Source organism: Lepus europaeus, chromosome 1, assembly GCF_033115175.1.
Source record: "Lepus europaeus isolate LE1 chromosome 1, mLepTim1.pri, whole genome shotgun sequence".
In the NCBI taxonomy this organism is placed as follows: domain Eukaryota; kingdom Metazoa; phylum Chordata; class Mammalia; order Lagomorpha; family Leporidae; genus Lepus; species Lepus europaeus.
The window spans coordinates 56,239,197-56,265,089 of NC_084827.1; positions in this window are offsets into that span (position 1 = coordinate 56,239,197).

Consider the following 25,893-nt stretch of genomic DNA (forward strand, 5'->3'; position numbering starts at 1 on the left):
ATAGCTGGTGTGATCCATAAGAACAACAAACAATAGAGATATGACAAAACTTGATTTCAAAGCATGCTACAGAGCTTGTGATTAAAACAATAGGATAATGGCTTAAGAACAGTCACATAGATAAATGGAACAGTTTAGAAAACCCAGAAATTAACACGTGCACTTATAGTCAATAAATATTTGACAAAGGTACCGGGAACATACATAGAAGAAATGATAGTCTTTTTAATAAATGGTGCTGGCAAAATTGGATACACATTTATAGAAAAAAGATCTATACCTCTTACCACGAAAAAAATCATATAAAGATAAACCAAAGATTGAAATATAAAACCTGAAACCATAAAATCACTAGAAAAAAAATCATAGGATAAAAACTTCAAGACTTTACTGTGGGCAATAAGAACAGGCAACAAAAACAAAATTTGATAAGATTTTATCAAGAAGCTTCTTTCTGCACACCAAAGTTAAAAATAAAGTTAAGAGGCATCTGACAAGATGGGAGAAAATATTTGCAAACTACTTGACAAAGAATTAGTAACAAGAATATATCAATAACTCAAAAAACTGAACAATGTGAGAACAACCAATTCAGTAACAAAATGGACAAAGGCTTTAAATAGATATTTTTCCAAAAAGGTAATACAAATGCCCAACAAATGAATGAAAAAAAAAATCTCAATATCAGTAGTCTTCAGGGAAATGCATATCAAAAACCACAATCAGATATCACCTCACCCATTTAGAACAGTGTTTATCAACAAGACAGAAGGTAATGCCTGGTGGCTCTGTGGAGAAATGGAAACTGACACTGTTGGTGGGAATGTGACTGGGGGGCAGATGGGAGTGAGGGAAGCATGGCTTTCTTCTTGGAACTGTACCTATAAAATGCAAAATCTGTTCTATTTATATTAATAAAATTTATAAAAAATAAAATCAAATATACTTCATGCTTATTGCATTGTGGGTAAATCAGGGAAATTGAGACTCTCTTCTTCAAAATTTGGAGTGATCTGTAAGCCTACGACTGAAATCTTGTTTGTGAAATTTTGTTGTTTATTGCTTGTTTTTTTATCAAACATTAATTCAACTTATTTAGGTATTATAGGAGTTTCCTATATTATGCCATATTTGGGTTTTGGTAAATTTATTTCCAAGCTTTAGTGGATTTTTTCTCTGTTTTAGAAATTTTACCGTTAAGGTTAGGTTTTTAAGGTTAAGGTTTATATGTTTCATTAGAAAAATGATTGATTCCTGAGATTGGAAATTTGTGTTACATTTCTCTTTCTTTCCCTTAAGGAATTTTCCTGGCTTTTAAATTAAATTAATTCTGTTACTTTTTTAAAAAATCTCTTTTTTCTTCATTTTTTTGTTTCCGTTGTACAGTATATATAGGTATTTCATTGTTGCATGCCTCTAGTTTCACTTGCTTCTGCTGAATGTTCTACTGTGTAGTTCAGTTTAGTTCTTTTTTCTTTTTCTTTTTTTTTTTTTTTTTTTGACAGGCAGAGTGGATAGTGAGAGAGAGAGAGAGACAGAGAGAAAGGTCTTCCTTTGCCATTGGTTCACCCTCCAATGGCCGCTGCGGCCGGTGCATCTCGCTGATCCAAAGCCAGGAGCCAGGTGTTTCTCCTGGTCTCCCATGTGGGTGCAGGGCCCAAGCACTTGGGCCATCCTCCACTGCACTCCTGGGCCACAGCAGAGAGCTGGCCTGGAAGAGGGCAACCAGGACAGAATCTGGCGCCCCCGCCGAGACGAGAACCCGGTGTGCCGGTGCCGCAGGCGGAGGATTAGCCTATTGAGCCGCGGCACTGGCCCAGTTTAGTTCTTAATAAGGAAACTGATATGATTGTTTTCAGTCTTCTATCATATTCTCTAAGGCTATAAATTTCCTCTAAACACTGATTCATGTGATGTCTCCTGCATGTCTTCCTGTGTTTCCAAATCCTGTACTTGCAGGCCCTGTCTTCCTCCCTGTGTCTCCAGTCCATGAGCCTGCAGCTGTGCCTGGCTCTGTGTATCTCTAATCTGGAAACAATCTGGAGTCCATATGTTATCTCTGGTTTCACCATTTCATGTGAATGAGGCCCATGTTTGTCCTTGTATTATTGCCATTTTAAAAATTAAAAGGGAGAAGGAAGGAAGGAAGGTTGGAGGGAGTATGTTCTTAGAATTGTATCTACAAATCACATTGAATCTTTTAAATAATTTAAGAAAAAAAAACTTATGGAGATTTCTTAGAAAGCAAGAAATAGTGCTGCCATATGATCCAGTATTTCACAATAGCTAACATATGGAATCAACCAATCACATGAATGGACAATGAAAATGCAGTATACATACACAATGGAATACTATTGCTATTCAGTCATAAAGAAGAATGAAATCTTATCACTTGCAAAAAAATGATGGGACCATGGAACCAACAAACTTTATGTTAAATGAAATAAGCCAAACACAGGAAGACAAATGCCACATGTTCTGCTTCATATGCATAAGCTACTAAAGCTCAATCTGAACACATAACAGTGATTACTAGACTCTGGGAGGATGGAGGGAATAGAGGGAGTTTGGATAATGGGTACCCAATCAGAGATAGATTGCAGGAATTAGTAATTGGTGTTATATGCCATAGTATGGCATCTATAGTTCACAATACCTATTATGTATTTTATAAGCAAGTAGATGAGGGTTGCTCCAGCATTTTAAACATAAAGTAATTTCAAAGGAGAAATGCTAATGACCTGATTTGATCAGTACACATTATTTCCATGCATTGAAATGTCAAACTGTGGCCCTAAAATATGTATATTTTATTGTTAATAAAATGCTTTTAAAAATTAGGAACAATGTATGAATAGTTGAATGATTTTATTTGGAAGAAATTATTGGCTTTCTTATTTTAATAGCATTTCAAAGTTCCACAAGTTGAGAGGTTGTTTGTCGGCATTTAAAATATTCCACAAGCTGCTGTTTTCAGTTTTGACCCAGATAATTCTGGAAACAAAGAAACAAAAGCAAAAGACAGACTTGAGCAACAATGAAGATAATAAGAAGAGCTACTTGAATGTGTATAGGAGGGAATGTGTCTGAATTTTAACTTAAATGTGACACTCAGGAAAACCAACACACAAGAATAAGCTCAATATTTCTGAGATATTCAATGGAACTTAGCAAGAAGTAGCAACCAATGAGGACAATTTTATCAGATGCCCAGAATGTGGCCTTGAAGCTTATCTGAAGTTGCTCAAAAAATCTGATGAATAAGGACTATAAAGAGCTTTCAACTGGGGAGATAAGGGAGGGAGATCATCATCCCTGACTTAAAAGAGCAGTGTCAGCTGCTTTGGAAGGACCAAGGAAAGTGACACCCATCTAACAAGAATCCAGTTGATATAGGAAGACAATAGGGCAGTCATCACCTCATGTGAAAGCTAACCACCTAGCAATTAACTCAAAGATGCAAAGTCTGCCAATAACTGCGAAAAGGTAACTGACTTTGCCTATTTTTTCTCCTCAATGCTTCAGGGTGTTTTAGTTTTAAATTATGACAGTTTACGACAACATGGTAGGAATTAGGGGTTGGGGAGGAGATCCCAGGACCAGAAGTCCATATTTGAGGCTTCTGACTTTCTTAAAGGGTCATCCTCAAAGGTGCAAGATCAGGCACATTGTCAATAGTGCTATTCAAATGTAGTTGGTAAGTTTTAGTGTGGTAATAACCACTTGATAAATAAGGGAGTTCTATTCTGTAGAAGAGTCAGGACATTCCTAAGCACTAGGGGAGGAATATTCCATGTAAGTCCGAGGAGACCATCTCTGAGATAAGCACATGGCAAGGGTAGGTAAAAGCAAGTTCAAGTCACTGCAAAGCGCACTTTGTACAACTAGATGCAATGATGGGATTGCAGCCCAGCAGTATCAGGTAGGTTTGCTTAAATACTCATTCTGAATCTGAAATCAGTAAGAGTGGATAGGTGGAGAGCAATAGCTCAAACCAAGGTATAAAGGTTTTCAACATGGCAGGGTACAATGAAAAGAACTACCTGTAATTAAGGGGCAAATGTATGCTCAGAGTCCACTCCTGCCACAGCAGACCTACTCCACAGCTACTCAAAACATTCAAGAACTGACCAAAGAGAGGACAAAGATTTCAGAGCTGTAGCTGACCTTTCCCTTTTTTTAAAGATTTATGTATTTATTTGAAAGGCAGAGTTACAGAGTGGCAGAGGCAGAGAGAGAAAGAGAATTCTTCCATCTGTTGGTTCACTCCCCAAGTGGCTTCAATGGCCAGAACTGTGCTGATCTGAAGCCAGGAGCTTCTTCTGAGTCTCCCACAAAGGTGCAGGGTCCCAAAGACTTGGGCCATCTTCTACTGCTTTCCCAGGCCATAGCAGAGAGCTGGATTGGAAGAAGAGCAGCCAGAACTAGAACGCGAACCTATATAGTATGCTGGCACTTCGGGCCAAGACTTTAACCCACTGTGCCACAGCACTGGCCCCGCTGACCTTGTTCTTTTTGCTTGTTTTTTTCCAAAGTTTTACTTACTTATTTGCAGGGGAAGGTGAAAGGAAGAGAGAGAAAGAGAAAGAGAAAGAGAAAGAGAGAGAGAGAGAGAGAGAGAGAGAGAGAGAGAGAGAGATGAATCTGGTTCACTCTGCAAATAGCTGGAAGAGCTAGGTCTGGCCCAGGCCAAAACCAAGAGCCTAGAGCTCCATTTGGGTCTCCCGCCTGCGTGGTTGGGGCCTGAGTACTTGGCCTATCTTCTGCTGCTTTCTTAGGACCATTGGCAGGAGCTGGATTGGATACAGAAAAGCTGGGACTTGAACCAGAACTCCAATTTGATATGCTGACAGTTGCAGAAGCTTAGATGTCTGTGCCACAATGCTGATCCCCTGTAGCTGAAAAAACTTAGAAAAAACTTAGGTTATCATAGAACAATTATGATCAGTTTTTACCTACATAAATGTTTACATATGACATCAAATGTGTAGGGTTTTTCCACAGCAGCAAGTTTCAGCCATCTACCGCTGTGCAACGACTTAATGCAATTCTGATAGTGACTATTCAGAGATAGTTTGAGACCCTGAAGGATCAGTACAAACACTAACCCTACTTTAGATTCCATTCGTGAGTCCTATGTGATCCATCCTTTTGACTGAGGAGTTAGAAATTGGGGGCTCCCCACTGCACTTGTTGAGCTCTATTTCGCTAGAACAGCCCTCAGAACTCCAGAGAAGTTTATTGATTACAAGTTTAGCATAAACAATGTAACTCAGAAACAGCTGGAAGGGATGCACAGGGCATGGTAGGAGTGAGGGTGGGGTGTGGAGTTCCTCATCCTCCCAAGGTATGCCATCTTCTTTTTGCAGAAAAACCCCCAAAACTAGTTGGAGGTGTTACATTAGAACCCCCAAACTTGGGTCCACTTGCAGAAAGCCAATGACTGATAATGATATAGTGGGAGAAAGCAGGTATATTTTTGCAAAGTGCAAAGCAAGGAGCCTGACAGCTATTAGTTAATTCCTGGTCTTCTTGAGGACTGTAGGGTGAAAGTTCTTAAAGACTGAAGTTGAGGCTGAGAGGTGCATGATCAACTCATGTCCACATTCCTAGTTGGTCAGTGGTGCTTCTGATTTTCCTTTGATTGGGTGGTGATGCTATGCTCTTTAAGGAATTTTTACGATGGACGGGTGGGCTTCAGATGTATAGGGAGATTCTATGCAAGTAATAGTTACTTTCTGCCCCATACCTGGAACCAACAACCATCCCTCAACCCCCACCCCAGGCAATACTGGCCAACAAGTTATTATATATTTGAGAAGCAAATGATTTCTTGAGTCCAGTGATTAGAATTTGGTAGGTGTGCGGGCCAGCCACATCAGTTGAACGGAACCTGAAGGAGGGAGTGGGAATGAAAAGAGGGACAAGGGCGCAGAGAATGGAGCCAAGACAACAAGGCTGATCAAGGCTCCTTTATTCTAAAGTCCCAGCAGTACTGATGCATAACCAGCTGTAGAACAAAGAAGCACAAAAGATAACAACATGTGTAGGCAACTCATCGGAGTCTCTGGTAGTACAGATAATCTTAGCAGAGTGTTCTTGATTATCATCCTCCTTCAGGATGGGAGTATGTGACTTTCTTATCCCACAAATTCCACAAGCCAAGGTTGGCCTTGAGTTGTCCAAAGGCTGCCTACAGGTAGGGTCAGCTGTAGCACTCCCTTAATTCAGTGAATGAATTCTTTTTGATAAAGGAAAGGCGAGGACACCTTGGGCTCAGGGACATAGACAAGAAGCTGAGTCTTGCTCTTACATTATAGGGATTTGGTCTCACTCCCAGCACTTTAAGGTGTTCACCAACCAGAAGCTCCCTGAATTCCACTGTTTAGGGATTTTATGGTGGCTTCATTACCCAGACACTACTGATTAGATCATTGGTCACTTGTCATTCACTAAATCTCTTGGCTTCTGAAGTGAGGATGGGAGTGTGGTACCAATCTTGCAATCACATGATGGTTTCTTCTGCCCATTAGCGGCCAGAACCACCTCATTAGCATAAACTCAGGTGTGGTTCATAGGGGCTTATGAATAAAAAAAGAGGCTTTTGTCCCTATCACCCAGGAAACTCCAAGGGTTTTCAAAGCTCTGTGCTAAGAACTAAGGACAAAGGCTGAATATGTATTTCTTATTAGATCACAATAATGCACCCAATATTTCCTAAATTTACTTCAGAAAGGGATCTTTGGTATGTACTTTCAAAATCCCAGTTTAATTCAGCAGATGTGTCTCAGGGCCAGAGATTCAACAAGCTGCCCCAAGTGTTCCAACCTTGCACACCCTTTGCAAAAAAAAAAAAAAAAAAAAGTTCTGTCTTTTCTGCCTTCCTGTCTAGTCTCTGAATCAGGCCCCTACAGCCCTGTATCAATGTAAATCTTTTCTTTCACAAAAAGGATGTCTAGAACCTCTTGTCTCTTGCTGGCCTTTGCACATACAATTCTTGCAGCTACCCCAGCTATCCCTCACCACCACACTAACACCTGCTCCTCATCCTGGTTTGTCTTTAGATAACACTCCCTTCTGGAAATCTTTACAACCCAGCTCCCACCAAACCTGTGGAACGTGGCCCTCCCAGAAGTTCTCTAACTTTTGTTGGCTCAATAAGTATTTACTGTGCACCTCTTTCATGTCAGGTTCTAGGTGTTCAGGTTCCATAAGTAAACATAGTTTCTGACCTCTGACCTTAGCATCTATCTCACTAGATCCGAGTGCTGCATTTATCTCACTGGATTGTGCTGCAGTTTATGTATGATTTGGCTCCTGCATGCATGCAGAAGTTTAAACCCCAAAGTCATATATGAAGCAGCTAACTTAGGAAATACGGTTAACAGGAGGTCCTCAGATCATTGGAGGTGTTTCCTCAGAGGACAGTTTTCTAAAGAGCATTGGTTATCTAAGCCTTAGTGGGGATCAGCTATTCTCTGCTTCCTGCCTGGCCATGTGATCCTCCTGACCATGTTCTGCCATGGTCGTCTAATGCAGATGCCAAGTCAACAGGTCTGCCCAGTCTTTGACTTCAGCTCCCAGGACTGTGAGACAAAACAGTTTTCCTTTATAAAGTTGAATTGATGTGGTTGCCTTGTGGCGTAGCAGGTTAAGCCACCACTTGGAATGCTGGCATATCATATCAGAGCACTGGCTTGAGTCTTGGCTGCTCCACTTCCAATCCAAATTTCTTTTCTTTTTTTTTTATTAAACTTTTATTTAATGAATATAAATTTCCAAAGTACAGCTTATGGGTTACAATGGCTTCCCCCTCCCAAAACTTCCCTCCCACCCACAACCCTCCCCTTTCCCCCTCCCTCTCCCCTTCCAATCACATCATGATTCATTTTCAATTCTCTTTATATACAGAAGATCAGTTTAGTATATATTAGGTAACGATTTCAACAGTTTGCCCCCATATAGCTACACAAAGTGAAAAAAAAATACTGTTGGAGTACTAGTTATAGCATTAAATAACAGTGTACAGCACATTAAAGACAGAGATCCTACGTAATATTTTTTTTAAAAATTAATTAATTTTCTATGCCATTTCCATTTAACACCAGGTTTTTTTTTTTCATTTCCAATTCTCTTTATATACAGAAGATCGATTCAGTATATAATTAGTAAAGATCTCATCAGTTTGTACCCATGCAGAAACACAAAGTGTAAAAATACTGGTTTTTTTTTAACTTTTATTTAATGAATATAAATTTCCAGTGTACAGCTTATGGATTACAATGGCTTCCCCCCCCCCCATAACTTCCCTCCCACCCGCAACCCTCCCCTCTCCCGCTCCCTCTCCCCTTCCATTTGCATCAAGATTCATTTTCAATTCTCTTTATATACAGAAGATCAATATAGTATAAAGATTTCAACAGTTTGCACCCACATAGAAACGCAAAGTGAAACATACTGTTGGAGTACTAGTTATAGCATTAAATCACAATGTACAGCACATTAAGGACAGAGATCCCACATGAGGAGCAAGTGCACAGTGGCTCCTGTTGTTGACCCAACAATTTGACACTCTAGTTTATGGCGCCAGTAACCATCCTAGGCTGTCGTCATGAGTTGCCAAGGCTATGGAAGCCTTCTAAGTTTGCCGACTCTGATCATATTTAGACAAGGTCATAAAAGACAGAGTGAGGATAGTAACCAATGATCCTAAGAGTGGCATTTACCAGGTTTGAACAATTATACAGCATTAAGTGGGGAAGAGGACCATCAGTACACACAAGTTGGGAGTAGAGCCATTGGTGGTAGAGTAGAGGTTATGATTACAAAGGAATGAGGCCCAAGTGCACTAGACAGGGCCTAGAACAAAGGACAGAGTCATTATTAGAGGAGCTAAGAAAGGTGCTGTCTAAGCTACAATTAAGTTTTCTGATTGAGAGGCAAATAGAACCTGATAGAAGGGGCTTGATAATAATCTGGTGGGCTTTAGGCCTTGTAAATTCAGAGGCCCAGACCTATCTATCTCTTCACATGGGGTATATCCTAAGGGAGGTGTGAACCTCCTAGGGGAAGGCACTCTGTTGACTTTCATTACTTGGCTGGCCTGGGAGGAGAGCTGGCCAGGTAAAGGCAGGTGGCATCTCTAACAAGAAATTTACAGTTCTGCCTGCAATGTTGCTGACCCTACTTGACCATCCCCTCAGCTGCAGTGGTCACTTTGGAAGTTGGGCTGAGTGGAGGGCTTTTCAGCTTAGAGCCAATAAGATCTGTGGCTCTGACCTGGGCATCCTTCGACTCCAGGGCAGGTCCATTTCCAGTGATCCAACTCTTGGCAGAGCTGCCAGGGCTCTTCACAAGCTGACTTCTGCTGAAGCCCAGGCTTACCACATTGAAAGCCACTGCAGTGGACTGGCCTGTTGGGTCTCCTTGAGGGCAGATCACTGTACAGATCAGCCATTAATAGGCCTACCACCCATTGCTTCTGATGCCGAGCTTTCTTTTCCTCCTGGTTTGTGTTAAAGCAGACCAGAGGATGCAAGTCAAGGGAGCGCCCAAGTCCCATCTCTAATCTTCGGTGGCCTGAACTACAAGTCTATAGTCACAGGCATGTTCTGTAGTAGTTTTTCTAAGGTAGACAATGCCCATGAGGAAAATTATATTCTCACTTTAAAACTTTCTTTCCCTTTGGTCTGAAAGGGAGGTTTTTTCCTACTTACTGTTTACTTCGCTGATGGCGAAGTGAATCTAGCTATGAGATTATTATTTGAGTTCTTATTTTGGCTATGCTATTGCAGAAAAATGTTAGCCATCTCTTTTATAAGGTCTAAAGATTAAATTGTGCATCCTACAGATTCCTTCATAATAGAATTAGTTTCCTACCTTGAAGAGAATAGAGAAATGAAAGAACAAGTTGGGCTTAGAATAGAGAAATGAGGGAGCAAGTCCTAGATCGCTTGCTGACAATAGCAATATCACATGAATACTTAGCAAACCGTTTTAACCATTAGATAACAACTTAAGAAAACATTTACCAGAAGGTCCAATGCCTTCTATAAATTTTAAGAATCATGTATTTGAAAACACCTCTTAAATATCTAACATGGTGTATTTTGTTTAGCCAGTAAACTTAAGCACAACCATCTAAAATGTTTTTAGTTTCTTTCTACCAACAAGTCTAAAACATATGATACACAGATTCAGGTCCCACAAATTAAAATGTATCTTTGATTGATTTTAGCAGCTTAAATTTATGGACAATCTTATCTATAAGCCATTTAAAATAAAACTCTTAATAAAATTTCCCCATGTGGACATACAATATGTACACACATATAATATAGCATAATAGACCAATATAGCAATTTTAATAATAGCTTTTAAAATCCTTAACTCTTTTTGTAGATTGCCAATTGATTTGAATTGCTTTTTGTTTTTAGTAACCTCAGTTAACCATACTTTCTCTCAGTTGGTACTGTTAATACATTATTGGCTTCATCTGTTTACAGAGCCATCCCAAAGTACTGAATACAATAAAAAGTGGCTGGAAAAAGTCCATAGGAACCTATAGGAGGACAGCTAAACACAGAACCAACAACGCTTTAGTTTTATGAGCAGCAGATCATATATAACTGTGGATGACAAAAGACTTTAAGTCGCCATGTTTAAAATTATAAACGCATCAACCAACAAGAGGCACTTGCTTACTTCACAGTATTTTTGAAAGCACCTGTAGGATTTTACAAGTATTTAACCCTTTAAGCCTCTGGGGCTTTCTCATTAAGATAACTATCATGTCTAGTAACACAAGATCATTAGACTTTTTAATTCTCAAACATTTGTATTAATAGCATTTTCCATTATAGAAACTTAAAGTCTGGTACCACATCACATCTTGACAGTCCTTCTAATATACTCCAAATAGACTGATTAGTTGGTGTCTCTATAAGATGAGAGACATAGGTCCTTCGATTTTTTCAGTTGGGCCCAAACTTGAAAAACCAAAGTCCAGGATTTACTGGAAATTTTAGAGACCAGATTGTTTGAAACTTTGATTTTTTGAATGCCTGTCAAGAATGCCAAGAAGGCTCAAAATCCAAAATATCTGGTTGAAATAAGATTTCTTAAAATCATGACATAACATAGACCAAATTTGATCATTGTTACAAAGTGATTATTCAAATTTTTGAAAAAAGCACATATTTAAATAACCCATAGCTCTTAATAAAAATTCAGCTGTTTTTGAACAATTAGAATTTAACAGACATCAAGAGAACATAATAGATTACTTTAACACATTGCTTTAACAGAGCATCAGAGTTTAATTCTATGTCAAAGAGAAATTGAGCTTCCTGTGATCTTTTGCTGTGAGGTTTCCTTCCTTTACCTTCTTTCTTATTGGTGACCATGTTTCTGTGTTTCTGTGTGTAACACATCTTTAAGCATCTTTTGCAGGGCAGGATGAGTGGCAACAAATTCTTTCAGATTCTGTTTGCTATGAAAAGTCTTAATTTCACCTTCATTCACAAATGAGAGCTTTGCAGGATATAATATTCTGGGCTGGCAGTTTTTCTCTCTTAGTACCTGGGCTATGTCTCACTATTCCCTTCTAGCTTGTAGGGATTCTGATGAGAAGTCTGCTGTGAGTCTAATTGGAGATCCTCTAAGAGTAATCTGACGTTTCTCTCTTGCACATTTTAGGATCTTTTCTTTATGTTTCACTGTGGTGAGTTTGATTACAACATGTCGTGGTGAGTATCTCTTTTGGTCATGTTTATTAGGGGTTCTATAAGCTTCCTGTACTAAGATGCCTCTGTCCTTCTCCAAACCTGGGAAATTTTCTGTTAGTATGTCACTGAAAATGCCTTCTAATCCTTTCTCCCTCTCCATGCCTTCAGGAACTCCTAGAACCCGAATGTTGGGTTTTTTAATAGTATCCTGTAGATTCCCGACAATATTTTTTAGATTTCTAATTTCTTCTTCTTTTCTTTGGTTTGCCTGTTTCCTTTCCTGTTCTCTGTCTTCTAAGTCTGATATTCTCTCTTCTGCTTCACCCATTCTGTTTTTAAGGCTCTCTAATATGTTTGTGATTTGATGTATTGAATTCTTCATTTCATTATGATTTCTCTTCACTATCACAGTTTCTTGTTCCACTAGTTGTTTCATTTCATTTTGATTCCTCCTTAATATTTCACTTTCACGAGAGAGATTTTCTATCTTGTCCATGAAGGATTTCTGTAGTTCAAGAATTTGTTTTTGAGAACTTCTTAATGTTCTTATCAATTTTTTGAGATCTGCTTCTTGCATTTCTTCGATCTCATCATCTTCATAATCTTGAATTGGGGTGTCTTTTTCATTTGGGGGCATCATAGTTTCTTCCTTGTTCTTGTTAGCTTGGTTTTTGCGTTTGTTGTTTGGCATGTTGGAGATATTTGGTTTCTTCACTGTGGTGTTTTTTCTTGTTACACTATGGCTCTATATTAAGTGGACTGTCTGCTTTCAGTGGAGCCTTAGAGGCTTGAGATGAGTGTGGACTGAGAGCTGTGTTTGGTTCCTCAGGGTTGAGGGTGTGTCAAGGATGACACTCCCAGGTTAGGTGTGGTAAATCTCTCTTTCTTTTTTTGATTTAAAAGGGAAGTAATTCCGCACAGCTGAACGTAATTGGAGGTAGTTAGCAGGCAAATGATATACCCACAGGAGCCAGAGATCAGAAGCTCTTTCCCAAGGACCACACAGGGAATCTCTGCTGCCCTCAGTGTGGGCTCCAGTTCTCCTGCAGTCTCCCACTGGATTGCCAAGTTAGATGCTAATCTCCTGTTATTTCACCCCTCCCCACAGAGTCAGGTTTTTCTGCTAGGCTCAGGGCTGGTGCAGACCTGAGGTCGCCCTGCTTATGACGTATGTCCAAAATGGCGCCTGCTCTGTCTTGCTCACCTTTGAGAGGTGAGCGGAGAGAGAGAAACTTGTGTCTGTATCAGTCACTTTTTTTATTTTTTTAGTACAAGTTATAGCATCACTTCACATTAGACAACACATTAAGGACAGATCCCAATGGGATGTAAGTACACAGTGACTCCTGATGCTGACTTAACAATTTGACACTCCTGTTCATGGCGTCAGTAATCTCCCTAGGCTCTTGTCATGAGTTGCCAGGGCTATGGAAGCCTTTAGAGTTCGCTGACTTTGATCTTATTCCGATAGGGTCATAGTCAAAGCGGAAGTTCTCTCCTCCCTTCAGAGAAAGGTACCTCCTTCTTTGATGGCCCTGTTCTTTCCACTGGGATCTCACTCACAGAGATCTTTCATTTACGTCTTCTTTTTTTTTTTTTCCTTTTCCATGGTATCTTGGCTTTCCATGCCTATAATACTCTCATGGGCTCTTCAGCCAGATCTGAATGCCTTAAGGGCTGATTCTGAGGCCAGAGTGTTGTTTAGGACGTCTGCCATTCTATGAGTCTGCTGTGTATCCCACTTCCCATGTTGGATCTTTCTCTCCCTTTTTGATTCTATCAGTTAGTATTAGCAGACACATTGTCTTGTTTGTGTGATCCCTATGATTCTTTGACCTATCAGAACCATCGATTGTGAACTGAAATTGATCACTTGGACTAGTGAGATGGCATTGGTACATGCCACCTAGATGGGATTGTATTGTAATCCCCTGGCACATTTCTAAGAGGATGTGGGAAAAAAGGGACACTAACCCACTGTTGGTGGGAATGCAGACTGGTTAAGCCACTATGGAAGTCAGTCTGGAGATTCCTCAGAAACCTGAACATAACCCTACCATATAACCCAGCCATCCCACTCCTTGGAATTTACCCAAAGGAAATTAATTTGGCTAATAAAAAAAGCCATCAGCACATTAATGTTTATTGCAGCCCAATTCACAATAGCTAAGACCTGGAACCAACCCAAATGCCCATCAACAGTAGACTGGATAAAGAAATTATGGGACATGAACTCCATAGAATACTATACAGCAGTAAGAAACAATGAAACCCAGTCATTTGCAACAAGATGGTGGAATCTGGAAAACATCATGCTGAGTGAATTAAGCCAGTCCCAAAGAGACAAATATCATTTGTTTTCCCTGATCGTCGACAACTGAGCACCAAAGGGGAAACCTGTTGAAGTGAAATGGACACTATAAGAAACAATGACCTGATCAGCTCTTGTCCTGACTCTAGATGTACAATGTAATACTTCATCCTTTTTAGTATTTGTTGTTGTTGTTGTTCTAGTACTAGTGGTTGAACTCTGTAATTAACACACAATTATTCTTAGGTGTTTAAATTGTAACTGAAAAGTGATCCCTGTTAAATTTAAGAGTGGAAAAAGAGAGGGAGGAGATGTACAATTTGGGACATGCACAATCAGACTTGCCCCAAATGATGGTCTTTTCTTTTTTTAAAAAAGATTTAATTTATTATTTATTTGAAAGACAGAGTTATAGAGAGGCAGAGGGAGAGAGAGTGAAATCTTCCATTTGCTGGTTCATTCCCCAAGTGGCTGAAATGGCTGGGGCTGGACCAATCCAAAGCCAGGAGCCAGGCGCTTCCTGCAGGTCTTCCACGCAGATGCGGGGGACCAAGGAATTAGGCTATCCTCTACTGCTTTCCCAGGCCATAGCAGAGAGCTTGATTGGAAATGGATCAACTGAGACTTGAACTGGCGCCCATGTGGAATGCTGGCACTACAGGCAGTGGCTTTATCTGGTATGCCACAGTGCCAGCCCCATATATATATGTTTATATATATTGCCGCCCCCAATCTGATATCGAGAATGACCCCCTAAAATTTATACAAAAATGTGGTCCTTTAAAGTTCCCCTGAAGCACCATCTGGGGTGCCACATATGTTACCAGAATTTGGGGTGCCATACGATATCACAATATGCTTATTAATAAATCCCCAATATTAATAAGCCCAAGAGGATTCTTGCCTAATATTTAGAGAAGAATTCTAAATACAAGCATCCATAAATGAAGCAGCATGGTACATTTTAAGCTTCATTTAGTGCGAAAGATGTATAGGAGAGTGAGAGCTTTATCTAAGAGAGAGAGAGGTAAATCTGGGTTCATACCGAGCGCCAGGAACCAGCTACATGGAGGAGCATCTAGGCCAGGAAGCCTAGGGCAGGTGGCCCGAAGGCCATGCACCCTGGAGGCGCAGGGCTACAGCCAGCCCCCTCTTGGCAAGAGGCCAGGGAAGAAGAGAAGGGGTGGGACACACCATGTCCCAGGCTTTTAACCCACTTCCCAAGGGAGTGGTTAATTAACCTGATTGGCTGGTGGGCACCCAGGTGTGGCCAGGTAGGGGCATGAGGTCACACAGGAGTGTGGTGAAGGTATCAGGTAGGGTGGGCGTGAGGTCACACAGGGGCATGGTGAAGGCGTGGTCTTCCAGCACACAAACCTAATCGATTTTAACCTATATACCTGCCTACTTCAAATCCAACTTTTTGCTAATGGACCTGGGAAGGCATGGAAAGTCAACCCAAGTATTTGGGCACCTGCCACCCACATGGGACACCAGGATGGAGTTGGATGATCCTGGCTTTAGCTTAGTCTGGCCCTGGCTGCTGCAGTCATTTGGCGAATGAACCAGCAGATGGAAGATTCTCCCCCCACCTCCTCTCCAACTATGTAATTCTGCCTTTCAAATAAATCTTTAAAAAAATTAAGATGCCTTAGATATTGTGTTGAAGTGGTGAAAAGTTCACCAATACAGACTGCGAAACAGTTTTTCTATCCCTCATGCTTAAAGAACAGTGTGGGAGAGTAAAATATCCCACCTAAAGTCTATTTTTTTGGCATATTGTGAACTTGGTATTCAGAAAAAACTGAGCCTTGCAGATACAAGGACAGCTCTGAAAGTTGTCTTTTGTGCAAAAGAAATTCACACCTATCTACATTAGTGAAGTAAATAGCAATTGTTGGCAAAGGCTTTTCCATCTGAAAAATCTTGCTATAGGAAGCAAAGGAGGGTCTGACACCTGAGGTGGGGAGAGATTCACAGGTGGTTGTCACCTGGTATGAGGAGGCAGATGGGCTAACAGGCAGTTAGGAAAAGGGAAATCTCTTTAAGAGGGTGCAAAATGCGTGCTTCACCCTGGAAGTTATATTTAGCAAGATTAAAGTGTTACCAGTCATGGAGGGGAGGGTGTCACCGGAGTGAGCTTTGTGGGTTCTTTTCCTCAGCTTAGTATAGAAGTAAAAAGCTAGAAAGCAATGTGCAAAGAAGCAAAAGCTTTATTTTATTTTGTTTGCAAGACGACTGTAAAGAATCTAGTCTGAGAGCACAGACAGAAGGTTTGAACAGGACACTGGCTTTCAGAAGGTGCCCAGGTTGTTTAAGGCATTGCTGTATTTTCATTGGGTCATTCATTCTATAAGGGGTGCCCGTTGGATGGGGGTTTCACATACTATATGTTGATTGACTTAGGGCTCAGGGAGATAGCAGGGGTCTCTAGGAGATGGCCTGATTCCCCTTAGGAGCTCAGCCCCCTTACTTGCTAGCTGTGAGTGGAAGACTTGCAGCTTACTTGAAGCTGTGGTCAAAACTACAGGCTCACACATACTGAACAGGAGGCTGTTGTGGGGGAGATGCCAGCACGTAGACCCAAGTTTTCCAGCCACAGCTCGCAGCCTGCTTCTGTGGACATTCTACCTATGTCTGAGGGGCCCAGAGACCCTTAGTCCTAACAGATAGCCTCAGAAAGTGCGGAATCCCACGCCTGAGTCCCCAGTTTTATCACAAGAATAGCCAGGAGGTAGGGATTATTCCCTTCTGAGTTTTGATTTTTCCTGAGAGTAGAAAGGGGAGGTACTTGCTGGCTTTGGCAACCTGTACACTAAAATCGGAAGGAGAGGATACCAATCATATCTTTCTGATGGCTTTTTGTTTTATCATGAGCAAGCTAGACAGGATACACAGGATTGCGAATCTGGGCTTTTGATGGGTTTTGTCCCCACCCTCTGACCCATTCTTAGCTGCTGTTCTGTTTCTTTTCTTTTTTTTTCTTTCAAAATTGTGCTAAAGAGACTTGACTGCCGCAATTTCTCGGGTCTGCCTCTCTTGGAGCCTCCTTCCATGCTGCTGCTGCAGCCACAGGAGGTTTCTGACTTAAATAAATCCTGCTCTGCTCACTCCTTAATTCGTATGGAAATTCTTTCATGTGAGACAAATAACCCAGGTTGCCTGTCTGTACCGCAGTGTCACCCATAACACTACAGCTCTTGCTTGCTCCCTGTGCCCCTCCTTGCTCCAATGTACATGGCCTGTGCCACCTCCCCTGCCCCACCAGTCCAAAGCCCTGCTTCTTTGTTAAGTTTACAGAAGGGTTAGGCACCTTGTCCCTCTGACTCCCACACTGCATCTTGTTTGGCTTTCCTACTTAGCCACACAATAAAGTGTGGTGTTCATTTTCCTATTTTCTATCTGCTGCCAGTTTATTTCACAGGCTAAATAATTGAACCTTCAGAGTGAAAAGATTACACTTAAAACTTTCTTGCTACAAGAGTCACCCAAATATTTGCAAGTTTTATTCCTAATGCTGAGGAATTTTTGGCATGGCATAGTCATTCAATGAGTGCTTGCTGGTGGAATTGAAAAATAATCACTTAATTTCTTACTTACATCGTTTCTTTTGTTTGCTGCAGTTTCATCAATCAATATCCTATCTGGAAAGCTATGTCGAACAGGTTGAAATAATTTGCGGTGCAAATTTCTTTGTTGGATCTCAGTAACAATGGAAGGCAGTTCCTGGGACTGTGCCAATTCTTCTTGGCCACTCCTTTACCTCAGACTAATTTTTTCTAGGCTATTGCAGATTTGTTAGCTTTTCTAATTCGTTTCTGCACAATGTGTAATCTCACTGAAAGTTCACTAAAAGTACAGGAATATTGGAACTGGTATGGGGAGCCATGGGTTAAGCCGCTGCTTACAGCAACAGCATCCCATATGAGCACTGGTTCAGGTTCCAACTTCTCTGCTTTTGAAATAGATCTATGCTAATGTGCCTGGAAAAGCAATGGAAGATGGACCAAGATCTGGAGTCCGCTGCTACCCAAGTGAGAGATAAAAGACCTAAATGGAGTTCCAGGCTCCTGGCTTCGGCCTGTTCCAGCCCCAGCCGTTGTGGTCATCTGGGGAGTGATACCATGGATGGAAGATATCTCTTTCTCTCTCCCTGTAACTCTGCCTTTCAAATATATCTATATCTATATCTATCTTTGGGGAAAATTCCATGAATTTTATATTAAGCTGTTTTTGTGCATGTCCCCAAATATCTGTAACCTTTCCAGTTAAGGTGAGCTGGGGCAGAGTCTACACTTGGACCAACTGAATGTCATCGTCACTTGGTGCTGGTTGATTTGTGTGTCTTTGGAGAGCTTCCTGAGAACTCCTGTACCTTCACCTCCTCATTGGCAAAGCAGGAAATAGGGCATTGACCTCACAGGGTTCTGTGTACATTCAAAGACAAAAGACTGCAATATGCCTCAGGAAGCAGCCTGACAGCATGGAAGTTCTGTGAATGTGAGTTCCTCCGTGTCCAGGAGGGTGGCTTTCCTTTTATGGGAGAGTTTTGGGAAAAGAGCTATGAGAATGTCAAATTTGAGTGAGCATGTTAAATGAAGATATTTCAGGGAGATTTGAGGTCTCCCTTAGCTCAGCCTTAATTATTCAAAGGACCGAGCAGGAGCAACTTGAGGTAAATGCATCATCTTAAAAAATTACCTGCTTAATCTACAGAGGCTCTTTCACTTGCTCCAGGCCTGTAATTAAGCCCTGTCTGAATAGGCAGCAGGATTTTAATCGAGGTCTAAGAGGAAGAAGATGAAATGCAGGGAAGACGGAGCCCCAGCTTTCTTCAGAGTGAAAGATTGCTCGCTTTGGAGAGCAGAGTGAGCTTCTAAAAGTGCTTACAATGGGGAAATTTTAACATTTTCTTTTAACTACACAAGTAACATCAATGTGCTAATTATTCTAAAATGAGCTGAGAATTTGCTGTATGGTTACACTTTATGAAATACTTGAGCTCCATTACACCAAGAAATAAAATGCTGCAAATTCATTTCTGTTAATTCATGCATAATTGAAGCAGGGGCTGCTGTGGCGGCTCCAGAACAGGCACGTTTGGGTTCCTTTGTTCTCAGTGCCATTGCCATTAAAGGTTTACAGCAATGAAGAGGGGTAAACACATTGGGCTCATAACTTTTACGAACTGTTTAAATGCCTTACAAAGATGATTCAGAAAGTTCTGTAATTGTACAAGCTCAACACTAAACAAGGACTGTAAAATCTCTTGTTTACTTTTTATATAAACCCACCATCAATAAAGAATATTGCAAACAAAGCATGTCTTTTGTGGAGAATAGAGATGGGATCTAGTTTCCACTTAAGAAAAGTGGCCCCTCATAAGCAGGACCACATTTTCTTCAATTGTCTCTTAACTAAAATCAGAAAGATCATTTGGATAACGTCTTGGTGAATATGAACGGGAGCCTGGGTTAGCTGAATTTCTCAGTTAAAGATTTAAGCTAAATCATATGAAAAAATAATTCTGCTTTGAAAATCTTGTTAAAATGTTTCCATCAAGCCACACTGCATCCCGCTCTGCCTCACAGGTAATGTAATATGATTAGGTCATCATTTGTCTCTTTGTATTATGTGAAGAAATTCATAATAGTAGTTGTCACCTAAGGGTCGGATAGTGTAGGCCACAGGTGTTTGCAGTTACCTATTCTCCTGCATGCCTCACTGTTGCTCTATTCCCTAGCATTGCAGACGTAACCCAAGTATGTACTTCTTCAAACACTGTCAGAATCCTAGAAAGCACTCAAGAGACTATTGGTGCATGAATAGAATGCATACGGAATTTACAGTAAATATCTCCAATCCTTTGCAAATTCTTTGTGGCATCATTAGCGATTCTATAAGTGAGCTTCCCTATGAGACTGAGGGTTCTGCCACTTGGGCATTGTAACACTGAGGAAAAAACTGACAGGATGGAGGTTCCTAGCCAGTTCTTCAAGAGCTGAGTGGTTTCTGTGCCAAACTGGGCTGCAGCTCCATCTGTCCACCCAGGCACACCAGCCTGGGCTGCAGGACACTCAAAACTGTGCAGGGTGCTCCTTGGAGCTGGCTCATTGATAACCTTTGTCTTCTTCTAAATTTATTTATTGACAAATATTTTTGCAGAGTTGAGGTTTTGATTAGTTGCATTTTTGTTAATTACTGTTTTCCCTACAGCAATAATTCCTGATGTTTGAGGTTCTATTGATGACAGTATTACTACTGATTCAAAGTCCGGAAACTTGCTCTATGGATGCCCAAGAATATAGCCGACGAGGGCTGTTGCTGTGGCTCATTAGGTTAATCCTCTGCCTGAGGTGCTGGCATCCCATATGGGCGCTGGGTTCTAGTCCCGGTTGCTCCTCTTCCAGTCCAGCTCTCTGCTGTGGCCCCGGAAGGCAGTGGAGGATGGCCCAAGTGCTTGTGCGCCTGCACCAGCATGGGAGACCAGGAGGAAGCACCTGGCTCCTGGCTTTGGATCGGCATAGCTCCGGCCATAGCGGCCATTTGGGGGGTGAACCAACGGAAAGAAGACCTTTCTCTCTGTCTGTCTCTCTCTCACTGTCTACCTCTATCTGTCAAATAAAAAAAAATAAAAAATAAAAAAAATTTAAAAAAGAATGTAGCCGATGAAGCAGCAAATGAGGAGGTGATTTAAGTGTAGTTTCTTGGAAAAGATGAAGAGACAAAAATTCATACACCTGATAGACCAAGCAGACTTCTCAGTTACGACTGCGAGCCCAGTCTGTATTCACACCGGATGTTTATGGATATGAGTACGGGTCCCACATTACATCTTCCCCTCCTCCCTCTTCCAGGAACTATGGGTAGGGAATATTTGGAAGTAGAATTCATCTAAACAAACCCCTCCAAAGAGGGTTTCTTACCTACTGGAGAAGCAAATGACTCCTTCATTGCAGTGATTATAACCTTGTCAGACAAGCTGTACCACTGTCTCAAGTCAGTGAACTCCTTTTGATAAAGAATAGGCAAGGACACCTGGGCTAGGGGGGACAGACAAGACTCTGGGTCCTGCTTTCAGGACTTGTTTCCTCGTCCCATTGCACATAAATTTATTTTCTTTAAAATTGCTCATCTTCTTTGGCCCCTCTGACACACATAGGCTAATATCTACCTGGCTGCCCTAACAACAGCCTTGAAGCTCTGGGGATTATAGAGTAACATTGATTTTGAGACTCAGTCCTGCTTAATTCAATTGAGACAGGTGGAAATCCTCCCAATTAGTAACTGCACAGAGGATGGAAATTAAAGTTGGTGCATCTAAAATAAATGCTTGGAGAGTGAAAAGGCAATTTAATTAACCATATTCACTAACACCTATTCCTTTGAGGGGAACATGTGTCAAGGAGAACTCTGTATGTTTTGGAGTCATGCAAACTTAGGTGCTGATCCTGGCACACCTACTTATAAATGGTATGACTTTGGGACAATTGTTTCATCCTTCTCAGCTTCAACCTTCTTCTCTATAAAATGGGGAAATAAGTATGATTTATCAATTCAGGTAAGGAAGAAAAATTATATATCTATATATAAAATTTATATATATATATATGTATATATATATATACACACACACACTTATATATGGGGAGGTAGTACCTAGACCACAAATTCTTATCTCTAAACTCTCTTTTTTTATACACACTCTGAGTTCTTTTTTAAGTATAGAGAACTATCATATCCAAGATTATAGCCATCGAAACATCACCATAAACTACATAGAATTTGTGTGGAGGAATAATGCACAGCCTATGTATGTGTCACTTGCATCATTCGTAGTAGCCAGCCTTGCACTTGGCCCTTCCAGACTCTATCTCCTTACTCCCCAACCCTGCCCCATTCTTGGCCCTGAAGAGACTCATGCTTTGGTCCAGGATGGTGGACTACAGCAGCAAGAGTACAGGTGCAGCACCAGGTCATAGGGGAGCAAAGTGCTCAATCATGAATGGCCAAAAAGAACTTGTTTCCAAGGACTAGTTCTTACCTGACCATCTGCTGTGTGACTTGAGGCAGAACTCCAACAGAACTGCAGCATCTTTAGATTCCTCATCTCTGACATTCTAGTAGTAGTTGCCAAGACTGTGAGATAAGGGGAGCTGTATATGTCTCAATCTGGGGACACCTGGTGCCAGCTAATAAACCCCTGGGGAGAAATGGATATCATTTCCTGGTGCCCCGGAGTTATAGCTGAGCCTAAGGCACAACTGTAGAAATGGAAAACTGGGAATAGAAGCCAGCATTTCAACAAAATCAGAAAGCTGGCAACCTTACACTGTTTTCTTAAGACTCTACTCTGGAGACTGGGAGCCCTGGGGTGTTGCTTTAAGCCACACTTGGATTAACAAGATTAGATTCAATTTTCCAATACTCTAAGTACATTATTATTTGACTGCTTTTATTAAAAGTAAAATATCTCTAATTGTAGACTAATTAATGGACTTGTTTATCACTTACAAAGCAGTATAGTCATACATATATAGGAATTATCAAGAAATATTCCTCCATGTTTTCACTAATCTTAAGCATACAAATAAAAATCTCTCCATTGCCTCCCTCCACTTTAAACCTAGACTTAGATATTAATATTTACAGTGGATAATGATAAAAAGTTAAGTGTGTACCCTTCTAGAAATATACACACAGAAGCATAGATTATTCTAGATCATGTGCTGGCACTGAGTGTTGCTTAGTAATGCATAAAGGCTGTTTCATTCTCTCTATTGATGGAGTGATATTGTTTGTGTGGATGCTATTGTAGGTTGAATGTGCTGTCCCACATTCATGTGCTGTGAACTTAGACCCCAGTATAGCAGCACTGGAGGACGTACCTCATGGGAGGGGTTTAGGACACACAGGATCCACTCTCATGAATGCACTGCTGTCCCTATAAAAGGGGCTTATGCAGTTGGGCCCTGGCTTTCACGTCTTCAATTCACTTGTGCTCTGCCTTCTTGCATATGAAGATGTAGCACAAAAGCCTTGGCCAGAAGCGAAATGCCAGTGCCTTGATCTTGGGCTTTCTTGTTGCCACCACTGTGACAAATACATTTCTGCTCTTCATAAATTATCCAGTCTGTGTTTTGTTAAAACAGTATGAAATGGACAAAGACAGATGTAGTATGAATTATTTAAGCATTTTTTATTGATGCGCATCCAGGCTCATTATTGTTTGTTATTTTGGCCAAGTCCGACTCTCCTGCAATGGATTTGCTTATAAATACATTTGTATGCATCTGTGTGCATTCTGTTTGAAGTTGTTACCATTTAAGGGGTGTCTACAGATTGCCTTCCAAATATGATTCCCACCAACAGGACATGAAAGTGCCTGTGCACCCTCACTCTCACCAGTTCTGGATGCTTTATTAAAAAAAACACTGTCAGCCTGCCAACCTAAAGTGGCATTTCCTGTTAATTGGGGTTTGCCTTTTCCTAATTGCTGCTAAGGTTGAGTATATTTTGAATGTCATTATGGCCAAGAAAATGAATCTACTGCTGAGTGAGGTTTCCCGATTCACGCCCACAGTCAGCTCAGCAAGGCATATGTAAAGGCGGTATCCCGCTCCCAGGGAAACAGAAAGGTATTGCACAGCCTGGTGTGTGTGTGTGTGTGTGTACATGTACATGTGAGTGATACCTGCTGTGGACCAAGTCTGGCTGGAATTATTCCTGGTGTTTCCTCTGGGGATTCATTTCTGGGAAAGTACACCTTTGCCTAAATGAAATTAGATGAGACCTTGGTCTTCTTTTAAAACTAGTTTGAAAAACTTTCGTTTCAGAATTTCTCAAAACTCCTTCAGCTAATTTAGAGATACCCTAAAGAATGTGGCAAGAGAAGTATTATAAAACAAAAGCATGGAGTTTCTGCTCTAGAGGAAGTTTTACGAATGAAATAATTTATAGATTTCAATTTCAGAAAACAGCCTGTGACTCAGTCATCATTGGGTCCAAAGTTATTAAGCTTGTGGGTCGTGACATAACTAGGTTGCTGTAGGAACACAGAAACGAAAGTCCTATTTCCTACCTTTTAGGCACTCACAGTCAAAAATAGGAGGTGGAAAGGAGAGGGAAGCATAATATGAGGGCTCTTCAAAAAGTTCATGTGAATGTCTATTATTAAAAAACTACGTGAATTTTTTAAAAAATCACACCAAAATAAGCTTCTTTTTTGAATTCCATCTTTCCATAAACTTTGGAAATATCTTCTTACAGTTCTTGAAGACTGCATGTGCTGAGTGCAATGTGGACCCAGGGTGGGAATATTTATGTCCTGCTACCTGCTTTCTAAAAAATAATTTTGGGGGCCAACTCTGGGGTATAGTGGTAAAACTACTGCTTATGATGCCAGAATCCCATATGAGTGCCAGTTTGAGTCCTAGTTGCTCCACTTCCAATCCAGCTCCCTGCTAATATGCCTGGGAAAGAATGGAAGATGGCCTCTGCACCCATGTGGGAGATCCAGAATAAGCTCCTGGATCCTGACTTCAACCTGGCCCAGCTCCTACCATTGTAGCCATTTGGGGAGTGAACCAGCAGATGGAAGCTCTTGCTCTCTGTCTCTCTCTCTTTCTCTGTAACTCTGTCTTTCAAATAAATGAATATATTATCTTAAAAATAATTTTCTCTCTACTTTTCCTAGCTTGTGGTTTCTCTGTAACAAAACAGATTCATAAGAGAAAAATCAACAGGCTTTTAATAACATCCATACTTCATGCACAAGGGTATTTCAAAAAGTATGTGGAAAATTAAGTCAAAAGATAAGTTTATTGTGATGTAAACATTTTTGAAATCCATGCATAAAAGAGATGTTCAAAACATTAATTAAAACATTAATTAATTAAACATATATGTGTTCTGTGAAAAAACTGTCTGAATTTCAATCTTTTTACATCAAAATAAATTTATCTTTTATTTCCATTTTCCATGATTTTTTTCTCCTCATATACATGGGAGATAACCAGGGGGAAAAAAGCAAATCTCCAAGAGGTGATTTGATTTCAGATTTAAATACCTTCAAATGGGAAGAAGGACGCTGGAGGCAGGAGCAGTATAACAGAGGTGATCAGTAAAAGCACAGCAAAGCAGGGTGGGGTTGTTCATGCACATTTGCCAGTGCCTTCCACTGAGGAGTTTCTAATGAGTCAGTCAACGTTCCGTTCCTGGGACAGAGAGAGATACCTTACAAATGCAGATTGCCCTTATGGACATGAATTTCTTTTATGAAACAGCAGTAACTTCTACTAAGTTTTCATGCCTTCTCCTGTGTCTGCTATTTTCCAAAATAATGAGTCCAAAAAGCCAATTATTCCAAAGATGCTTATTTTGGGGTGGCAGATTCTGATCTCCTACAGTTACGTTTGGGTGAAACATATCTCAAACCTCACCTCTCTGTAACAACTGCAAGATTCATTCTAGAAAGAAATGTATAGTGTGTGTGTGTGTGCATAAACGAAGCCTTCATTAAATTCACTGATTTACAAAATATCTGACCAACTTGCACCTAACAATTTTAATATGATAGCATCATACAAAGTGCAGACAATGGATAGATTACACACCATGTCCTAATTCAATTATATAACAACAGAAATGGAGAGAATTAATAAAAGCTGGGGTTTCACATTTACAAATGAGGTTTTGCAAATGAGATGCTGCAACCTACAGAAAAATTAAGACTTTTTTTCAGATGCCAGCAGTCACAGAGGTGAAGGCACAGGGAATGGAACAGATGGATTGTTACGGGCAAAATAAGAAAACAGTGCTATGAGGGAATGAGTCATCAAAGCTGATAATATT